Below are 10,637 nucleotides of genomic sequence, written 5' to 3'. Positions count from 1 at the left end.
GGTCAGGATTGCTTAATTAAGTTCAGGTAGTGCAGTTTTACCCTAAACTGACCTTGTATGATTAAGAATTTCATGTCTGGGTTGAAGCACGGTTATATATTTCTTTGTAGGTGATCAGTGGATAAACAAGGCCTGCAAGAGAGGTAAGTTCTACCTCTTTCATTAAACTGCCAGTTGAAAGTTATTTTAGAAAAATATTTTGTTGTTAAAACATTTTTTCAGATTTCAATCCAAGGTCAGATCCTTTTCGTAACATTGTTTAAATTTGTTCTGACCTGTTCATCTTTTTATATCTTGGAAGAAGGCCAGTTTCTTCACTGGAGATTGAGCTGGAGGGGAACCAACCAATAGAATCCAAGCAAAAAGGACCTCCAAAGTAACTCCACTTTATCATTAAGCCAACGTTAAGCTGATTAATGACAGATTTAGCTGTACTGTCATGCTGCTCACAAAGATCATGTTGTAAGGATTCCTTTGTAGTAGAGTTGTTAAAATAAAGCTGCCAGTAATTTCTAAAGCAAGGTTAAGTTATAAAACAATATCCAAAGTTTTGAACATCTCACAGAGTTCTGTTTCATATGATAATTGAAAATGTATGACACAACTGCAAACCTACCAAGACACGGTTGTCCCTCTAAATTGACAAACTGAGCAGGGAGAGCATTAATCAGAGAAGCAGCCAAGAGACCCATGCTAACTCTGGAGGAGCTACAGAGAGCCACAGTTTTGGTGGGATAATCCACAATACAACCATTAATCATGCACTCCTCAAATCTGGTCTGTATAGAAGAGGGACACAACGAAAGCCACTGATGAAAGGAAATTGCCACACACGCCATGTGTGGTTAAAAAATTTACATTTCACATTAACCTGAACCCACAAGCTTCACTGTGAAGCACGGTAATGGCAGCGTCATATTGTGGGGATTTTTGTTTTCTTTTTCAGAGGCAGGTCAGCAAAGATTTGGGATTGAATTAAATGAACAGCAGTCTTGGAACAAAACCTTATAGAAGCTGCAGAAAACTTGAGAGTTGGGTGGAGGTTCACCTTCCAGCAGGTCAACAAGCCTAAACATAAAGCCAAAGCAATAATGATATGGTTTACATACAAGCATGTTCAAGAAATTGACTGGTCCAGTTGAGGTCCAGACTTGATTCCAATTGAGCATTAGTGGCAAAACTTGAAAAATTATGTTTACAGATGGTCTTCATTCAATCTGACTGACCTTCATCTATTTTGCAAAGAAGAATGGGGTAAACCTTTGGTCTGTAGATGTGCAACAGTTGTAGAGACACACCTCTAAAACGTGCAGCTGTATTTGCAGTGGAAGGTGGTAATTATATCTCTACTAAATTCTGTGTGTATCTGCATCCATTTGCCTTTCACTTTTTTGCAGGTACATGTGAATGTCCCCACAGTGGGTCAATAAACAGTTTTTGTATTCTATTTATTTTCTTCCAATTCACAAGTATTCACTACTTTATTTGGGCTTATTGCTTCAAATTCCAATAAAATACATTGAAGTTTCTGGTTTTAATGTAAGAAAATCAGAAAAAAATGTAGGGGTATGAATGGTTTTCTAATAAATGATTAACATCAAAACCTCTCCTAGGTATGTTATTTTTGTGCCACGGTCTCCATAAATGGACTTTCAGCTCCAGTGACTCCATGGTCACATTTGAAGGTCTGAAACTCAGTCTTATGAGCCCCACCTGCAGCTCTGCAAGCACATTTTTTCTGCTGTTTGAAGTTGGCTACTGACCTCACACTGCTCTGCCTGCTTGAACAACCAGCCTAGAGTTCAGGACCTCTGCCAGGTACTCAGTCTTGCTTGGCAGCTCTTTGATGCTTAATCTCTCCACGAGTGTTTACTTGACTCAGCCCTGATGAGATCATGAGGACAGTGGGTCCAGCTGTTTTGATTATGATAACAGCTGGGTGTTGGACTCAGCCAAAGGACAGCTACACTAACATATACCCATTCCTTATGTATTTCATTGAACATTTGCCTAATATATAATACGTACAGGCCAATGCTGACAGTTTTTATTTCTGTGTTTAATCGTTTAACCTTTGTAAGGAAAACTAATTTATACATTTTTTTTGCTCAAAGTGTTTTTTAAAATTTTCTTTCAAACAAACATACACCAAAGTAAAACCCACCATACCAACCCCCAAAGAAGAGATCTTAAAAACACAAAGAAAAAGCAAGGGGCAGTAAGTATGCTTAAATATTTTATCGTGTACATAACCTGCCACCTGAGACAGTTTCACAACTCCATCCAAAACGTGCTTTTTCACTTAAAATAACTAAAAATCTTTTTGTGCAAATGTAATTTATAAAAAGAAAAGTAACCAAAGATTTCTGACCTTTATAGGAGAGTGGTTAGAAGAACATTGGTAAAACAAAATACTACATGCTATTTGTGGAGGAAACCTACCACACACTTAAACAGGGCCATTTTTCTGGTTAGAGATGACGGAAAGATGGATTGAGCTACGTACAGGGACAGCCTGTTTAGATGCAGGAAAATACTAAATCCAAGTGAGAATATGTGGCAAGACTTGAATATTGATGTTTGCAGAAATTCTCCATCTAATTAGGCTGAGCTTTGACTATTCAGCAAAGAAGAAGGCTCACAAAATGTGCAAAGACACGAATACCTGCAGCCTTAACTGCAGTAAAAGGTGGTTCTACAAAGTATTCACTCAAATGGGGCGTATTACAAATTAATGCCACACTTTTCAGACATCTATTTATAATAAGTTTTCCAACCATGTATTATTTCCCTTCGACCTCATATGTATGCGTTACTTTGTGTTAGTCTTTCACATAAAGTCCCAATGTAATACGCTCTAAAGTTCTTTTGTTGTATAGTGAGAAAATTTAAAAACATATTTTGGGTATTCATACTTTTGCAAAGCATTGTGATCTTTATCAAGTCAGAAATGTACCTGATGAATGGTTTCCTTCTCATTTGATGTGTCAACTTTAGATTTACACCCCAGCCTGAACCTTTAATCTTTCCATCACCACATTGTGTGATGTAAAGCAACACCGGAAGGGAGTACTTGTGTGCGTGGAGGTCACAATTGGGTCACTGTCCACAAAAACAAGCACAATTAGACCCATGACTCAACCGCTCGCATATTTCACGCTAAACAGAGCCTCCTAAACCCTGACTGTTAAAATTTAAAGCGCACACAATTAGTCATAATTGCTACAGAAATTGATTTATTAGCTTGGTTGTGAAGCTGCACGGGCTGAGTGCCATCTGACCTCCAGATGAATGAATCATCAACAGGCTTTCCCAGGCAAGCAGATGTTTGAAAATGTTGCTGTTTTTATCAGGAGTGTAATGTGAACAAGCATAAAACCAGATCAAATTAAATGATGTGAGGACAGACAACGGTACATTTGGACTTTGCTGCTTTGGCTCTTTCGCACTAATTAGATGTTCGTGCTCCTAAACATAAAGTATGCTCTAAAGTATGCATTTTTCTGTCTGACCCTATTTTGAGTAACCCCCACCTTTGATCCAGCGTTCAAAGGATCAACAGATTGGTAGTTATTACTGTAAATATAAATGTCCAATTTTCTTCTGTCAGCTGCTGTCTTCAGGGTTCTCTGCAGCTGATCATCTCCCTTCTCTGTCACCTTCTCTGTCATCCTTCTCTGTCACACCAGATCGTCTACATCCTTCACTACATCTATGAAGCTTCTCTGTGGTTTTCCTCTTCCCCAGAACCTGGCAGTTTTGACCTTCATTCCATCTATTGTCCAGTTCATTATCCATCATATCTAATAGTTTTAAACACCTTACTTAAAACCCAGTGGCCGATCCTCTGCTTTTAGCTTTAACCATATTAAATATAATCACAAGTACCAGATAAAACTGAAATTATTTACGTTAATAGTTAAAATATTATTTAGCATGTTTAATAATGAACATAAACCGACATTGTCCACTTACTGACTTCTACCAGCAGTAATCAGATGTGTCCCTGGTTAGCGCAAAAGCTTGTAGATTTCTATTACCTCCAGTAAATGCATTATTAAAAAAAAAATAAATAAATAAATATATATATATATATATATATATATATGTATATATATAATCAGCATATTTTCTCACTAAATTCCAAAAGCTTTTTTTTTTTTTACCTACCTCCATGTGCTTTCTTTGGTTCAATGTTGAGTTTTTAAATGCAGAGAGTTTAATCTCTTTAGGCAAGCTAAGTTTACACAGCATAATAAAGCTGTTCCAGTGGTTTTTATTTATTTATTTTATTACATATTTAGAGTAAAATACTTAAAACTTACTCATATAAAAGTAAAAGTTCAGCTTATGTAAATGACTTAATAAAGTGCAAAGTACACACAAATTGTACTTAATTATAGTAATGCAAATGAATGTTATTCCTTACTTTTCTTCCCTGCTGGCTGTAGTGCATCTTTAATACAAGTCAGAAATGTTTACATTTGTTGCTGTTTACTGTCAGCTAGCCAGCCCTGTAGCGCTCGTTCATGTGTTTACAGGTCCACTCCATGGTGGCATGCTGAGCAGATCCGCCTGACTGGAGGGAGGGGAGGTAGAGAAGGCGTTCAGGCATTGTGGCGCCACAAAACAAGAGCGTGCTGCGTGACTACGGGGCCGAGGACGAAAGCACCTCCACGGGGTGAACCACTGGCCCACTAACCTACTAGCCCAACGGAGAAATCCCTGGTAGTCCCTTATGCCGGTCCGCACCTGAGCAGGATCATGATGCAAAGCACAACAGCAAGTCCACCTCACAAAAAAAAATAAATAAATGAAGGTTTTGGAATGGGCTAGTCATGTCTAGAGTTAAATCCAGTTGAGACATGGCCTTAAACAGGCCATTCATGATTGTAAACCTTCCAATATGGCTGAATTTAAACAATTCTGCAAAGAAGGGTGGACCAATATTGCTCCAAAGTGAAGTAAAACACTCATTGTCAGTAATCACAAACATTGGCAGATTTCACCATCAAAGGTAGCACAATAAGTTATTAGGTTTAGGGAACAATTACTTTTTCACATAGAGCCAGGTTGGTTTGAGTAGCGTTTTTCCTTTTATGAAAGAGATAATTATTTATAAAGCAGGATTTAGTATTTACTCAGGTTATCTTTGTCTGGAATTAAAATTTGTTTAACCTGAAATATTTCAATGTGACATAAGAAGTAAAAACAGAAGAAAACTCTAAGAGGATAAAGACATTTTACATCAGTGTAGCTGTTGGAAAAGGACAGTTTGTAAACAATAAATCCAAAGCTGTTTTTGCTCAGGCTGTAGCTGGATGTTTTGTAAGACATATTCTTCAGGGACTTGAATCACCATCCCTCAGCGTCAACTCTTTTCTGTAATTGCTGCCTAATTTCTTTGCTTTGCAGTTGATTACGGGGCGTAGCCAGCTTAATGAATCATGGACAAATTGTTTTTGAACTCTCTGCTCTTTCACTTGTTAGCATGAAAGAGTACAAGGCTAGTTTTTGCATTTTCGTATAGTTTATTTTAGCAGCTTTATACTTTGGCAGCCTGTCAGAGCGGCATACAGCGAGAATTTCAAAGAATGCAGTAGCTACGAAAGAAAGGCTTAATGGAAGTTCTTATCTCTGAGTGTTTCCAGTATGGAAAGTAATACTTTAAAGCAGAGAATGGCTGGATTGTGTAGTGAAGTGGCTGCTGTTGCTGTGTCTGCCCTCAGGATTCATTGACTCAAGTGTTTTTCTCCAAACTTGTCACACATTTCAGAAACAATTAGAGAAAAGAAAGTAAATTGTTCCCATGCACTTGGATCGGTGTCCTTGTGACATCTGCCTCTGCAGCACGGATGATAGATTCCTCCTTCATTAGCCAGGGGTGTGGGATTACCCAGAGAGAACGCATTAATCACCGCTTTCTGTGGCAGCCTGAATGCGCCTTGCTTTGTTGGGAGAATAAGTTTTTCTTTTCCTGACATGTCACTCTTCTCCTGTGACAGGCCGCAATCAATCATCCTGACTGGCAGCGCTGATAGCTTACACTGTTTACACAATGTGTAATGAAAGATCATGTTACCCACTATTGTTGTTTCTGAGACAACTCTTTCGGGCTGGAGCTGAATAGAGTGAGTGCCTTGGTACAAATTCACACAAACATGTTTGCTTTCACTTTTTGTCTCCTTTGAGGATTCACTCTGTCCTTTCACTCTTTCTTTCTTTATGCAAACACTCCACAAATTGTGTGCTTAATAAAGAGCAGTGTGGCTTAAAGCCATATTCATATGCATAGAGAAGGCATATTGTAGAGAAGTTCATCTTTTGTTGATTAGGATGTATGCCTGGACCCATTTTGAATTGTGAATGCAAAGTCTGTCTTCATTTTAAGATTCATAGCAGACACAAAACTGTCAGTTATTTGAAAATGTTCATAATTTCATCCCTCCCAGTTCCATCTGAGGAAAACGTATGCCAAAGCATGATGCTGCCACAGCTATGTCTTACTGTGGGTATGGTGGCCTTTTGGTGATGGTCAGTGTCGTCTATGTTAAATATAACCTAATAGAGTGGTGGACCAGATCTTTAAGTTTAGTTTTAGTAGATCATAACGGAATCCTGATGAACCCAACCAGTTAGATAGACTACAAGCATGTCTTGAAGATATAAAAACTTGGATGACTTTAAATTTTTTGCTTCTAAATTCAGACAAGACAGAAGTTGTCGTCTTTGGACCGGAGTCTTTAAAAAACAAACTGCTTAGTCAATCACTTAACCTGGATGGCATTAAATTGACCTCCGGTAGTAAAGTAAAAAACCTTGGTGTTATTTTTGACCAGGACATGTCATTTAATCCCATATTAAACAGGTTTCTAGGATTTCCTTCTTTCACCTCCGGAACATTGCCAAAATTAGAAATATCCTGTCCAGGAGTGACGCTGAAAAACTAGTCCATGCATTTGTTACTTCAAGGCTGGACTATTGTAATTCTTTACTATCAGGATGTCCACAAAATGCAGTTAAAAGCCTTCAGCTGATTCAAAATGCTACAGCAAGAGTTCTGCTGAAAATTAAAAGGAGAGATCATATTTCTCCTATTTTAGCTTCCCTTGGCTCCCTGTTAAATCCAGAATAGAATTTAAAATTCACCTCCTCACATATAAAGCCCTTAATGATCTAGCTCCATCATACATCAGAGATCTGATTGTTCCATATGTTCCTTACAGATTACTTCGTTCTCAGACTGCAGGTTTACTGGTGGTTCCTAGAGTCTCTAGAAGTAGAATGGGAGGCAGATCCTTTAGTTATCCGGCTCCTCTCCTGTGGAACCAGCTCCCAGCTTTAGTCCGTGAGGCAGACACCCTGTCTACTTTTAAGGCTAGGCTTAAAACTTTCCTTTTTGATAAAGCTTATAGTTAGAGTGGCTTAGTTTATCAGGGAGGGAGCCTTCCTCCCTCCCTGTTGGTTGGAGTAAGGGGGAGTCAGGTTTAGCCTAAACCGGCTCAGTTATGGTTGATGTGCAAACACACCCTCCATTTCTGCTACCTGTATGACCCCTTCTCTTTTATAATGGTTATAATCAGTCTGACAGAGAGAGGTATCCCAATCCTTGTGTTTTTTAGTATAACAATGACCATCAGTGGAACCCTTTGTGGGGTTCCTTGAGACGACATTGTTGTAAATAAGCGCCGTTTAACTAAATAATCTGAACTGAAACTATCTGTGTAGTTATGTTGCTATAGGCTTAGGCTGCTGGAGGACATAACGACCACTTTCACCCTCTTCGCTACATTCTCACACTACTCTCCAATTTTGCATTATTTGCTGTTATTTCAGCTTTTAACCTTCTTCTCTCTTTTCTCTTCCTAGAAGCTACTCCTGGCCTGACTCTGTGTCTACTTGTGACACCTTTCTGGAGAGGGGAATCGTCCAAGCTTCTGCTCGCAACAACTTAATGCTCCCCCTCTACCGATGATCCACATAGCCCTGTCTTTTAGTGTTTAACCCTTTCTCTCTCCTAGACATAGAAATTGACTGAGCTTTTACTGTAACTAATTATATGTGCTCTCTTTCAGACTCTAACCTTGAAAACTGGCTCAGAGTTTATCTGTTCTTTCTTTCTAGGTGAAACGACTAAAGGAGCTACATCCATTAACATTTACTTTTCCTTCCCATAGAAAGTACTCCTGGATCAGGACTTCTTTGTTCTTTTTGCGTCTCTGCTGTTCTCTCAAACCCCCAGTCGGTCGTGGCAGATGGCCGCTCACACTGAGCCTGGTTCTGCTGGAGGTTTCTTCCTGTTAAAAGGGAGTTTTTCCTCTCCGCTGTTGCTACATGCCTGCTCAGTATGAGGGATTGCTGCAAAGTCAACACCAGTGACTGTCCACTGTCTCTACATGCTCATCCGGGAGGAGGGAATGCTGCAAGTCACTGACTGGATGCAATCTACTGGGTTTCCTTAGATAGAAAAACTTTTTATCCAATTTGAATAAAAAGCTAACTCCGACTACACTGTTCAATTGTTAGGATTAATTGGAATGTACAGGGGTTGGACAATGAAACTGAAACACCTGGTTTTAGACCACAATGATTTATTAGTATGGTGTAGGGCCTCCTTTTGCGGCCAATACAGCGTCAATTCGTCTTGGGAATGACATATACAAGTCCTGCTCAGTGGTCTGAGGGATTTTAAGCCATTCTTCTTGCAGGATAGTGGCCAGGTCACTACGTGATACTGGTGGAGGAAAACGTTTCCTGACTCGCTCCTCCAAAACACTCCAAAGTGTCTCAATAATATTTAGATCTGGTGACTGTGCAGGCCAAGGGAGATGTTCAACTTCACTTTCATGTTCATCAAACCAATCTTTCACCAGTCTTGCTGTGTGTATTGGTGCATTGTCATCCTGATGACACCGCCTTCAGGATACAATGTTTGAACCATTGGATGCACATGGTCCTCAAGAATGGTTCGGTAGTCCTTGGCAGTGATGCGCCCATCTAGCACAAGTATTGGGTCAAGGGAATGCCATGATATGGCAGCCCAAACCATCACTGATCCACCCCCATGCTTCACTCTGGGCATGCAACAGTCTGGGTGGTACGCTTCTTTGGGGCTTCTCCACACCGTAACTCTCCAGGATGTGGGGAAACCAGTAAAGGTGGACTCATCAGAGAACAATACATGTTTCACATTGTCCACAGCCCAAGATTTGCGCTCCTTGCACCATTGAAACCGACATTTGGCATTGGCATGAGTGGTTTGGCTATAGCAGCCTGGCCGTCTATATTGACCCTGTGGAGCTCCCGAAGGACAGTTCTGGTGGAAACAGGAGAGTTGAGGTGCACATTTAATTCTGCCGTGATTTGGGCAGCCGTGGTTTTATGTTTTTGGATACAATCCGGGTTAGTACACGAACATCCCTTTCAGACAGCTTCCTCTTGCGTCCACAGTTAATCCTGTTGGATGTGGTTCGTCCTTCTTGGTGGTATACTGACATTACCCTGGATACCGTGGCTCTTGATACATCACAAAGACTTGCTGTCTTGCTCACAGATGCGCCAGCAAGACGCACACCAACAATTTGTCCTCTTTTGAACTCTGGTATGTCACCCATAATGTTGTGTGCATTTCAATATTTTGAGCAAAACTGTGCTCTTACCCTGCTAATTGAACCTTCACACTCTGCTCTTACTGGTGCAATGTGTAATCAATGAAGACTGGCTACCAGGCTGGTCCAATTTAGCCATGAAACCTCTCACACTAAAATGACAGGTGTTTCAGTTTCATTGTTCAACCCCTGTATGTACCTGACTGTTGTGAAGTGCCTTGAGACAACATGTGTTGTGAATTGGCGCTATATAAATAAAACTGAATTGAATTTAATTGAATACTGAAATAAGGTTTTGGTTGTTTTTATTCAGGCCTGGATGTTTTCTTTGGAAGAAACGACTAGAAAAGGCATAGAAATATGGAAATTACAGGATTTTTTGTCATATGCTGAACATAGTCAGTGATTCCAGTGTTCCTGTTTGCTTCTAGTTAGTCTGCAGGACCAGTTCACATTGTTTCTTTCATGAATTTAGGAGAAATGTCTACTTTTTGTAAGTTCCCTGTTACACCCCATTTTCTCAAAAATAATGATGACTGTGATGTGCAATGTTATGTAAATAATGCTTTGGAATTTCTTTGTAGTCTTTTCCTGAATGATACCCTTTTCACTAAGATCATTTGATCCTTCTCGGAGAAATAAAGAAAAATTTTGCATCAGTTTAAGCCCCCAGTCACTGAGAGGTATGATGCTCTGAGATGGAACATTCAATATATTACAAAAAAACTGCTTTAGTAAAATGTGTCTCTCATACAGAGGCATGTCTACTGGTAGCTTACAGATGTAGCAACTGAGAATTTAATTGTAACCAAATTTTGTGGCAATTTTACAGGTCAAAGATATTGTTTTTTACACATAAAAAAAAACTCTTCTACAAAGACGTCAGTATTTGGAACAAAGGGACATGTCTTTTGTTTTCCAAGGCCATCACAAGATAAGCTGTCTTATTTTACATCTCCTAAGCAGCACTTGGTGTCTTTCATTTTCTGGTATCAGGACAGTTTTCTTATACGCCCAATCATTTGATAC

This window comes from Girardinichthys multiradiatus, chromosome 10 (genome assembly GCF_021462225.1).
Source record: "Girardinichthys multiradiatus isolate DD_20200921_A chromosome 10, DD_fGirMul_XY1, whole genome shotgun sequence".
Classification (NCBI taxonomy): Eukaryota; Metazoa; Chordata; class Actinopteri; order Cyprinodontiformes; family Goodeidae; genus Girardinichthys; species Girardinichthys multiradiatus.
This window is presented reverse-complemented; position numbering follows the sequence as displayed.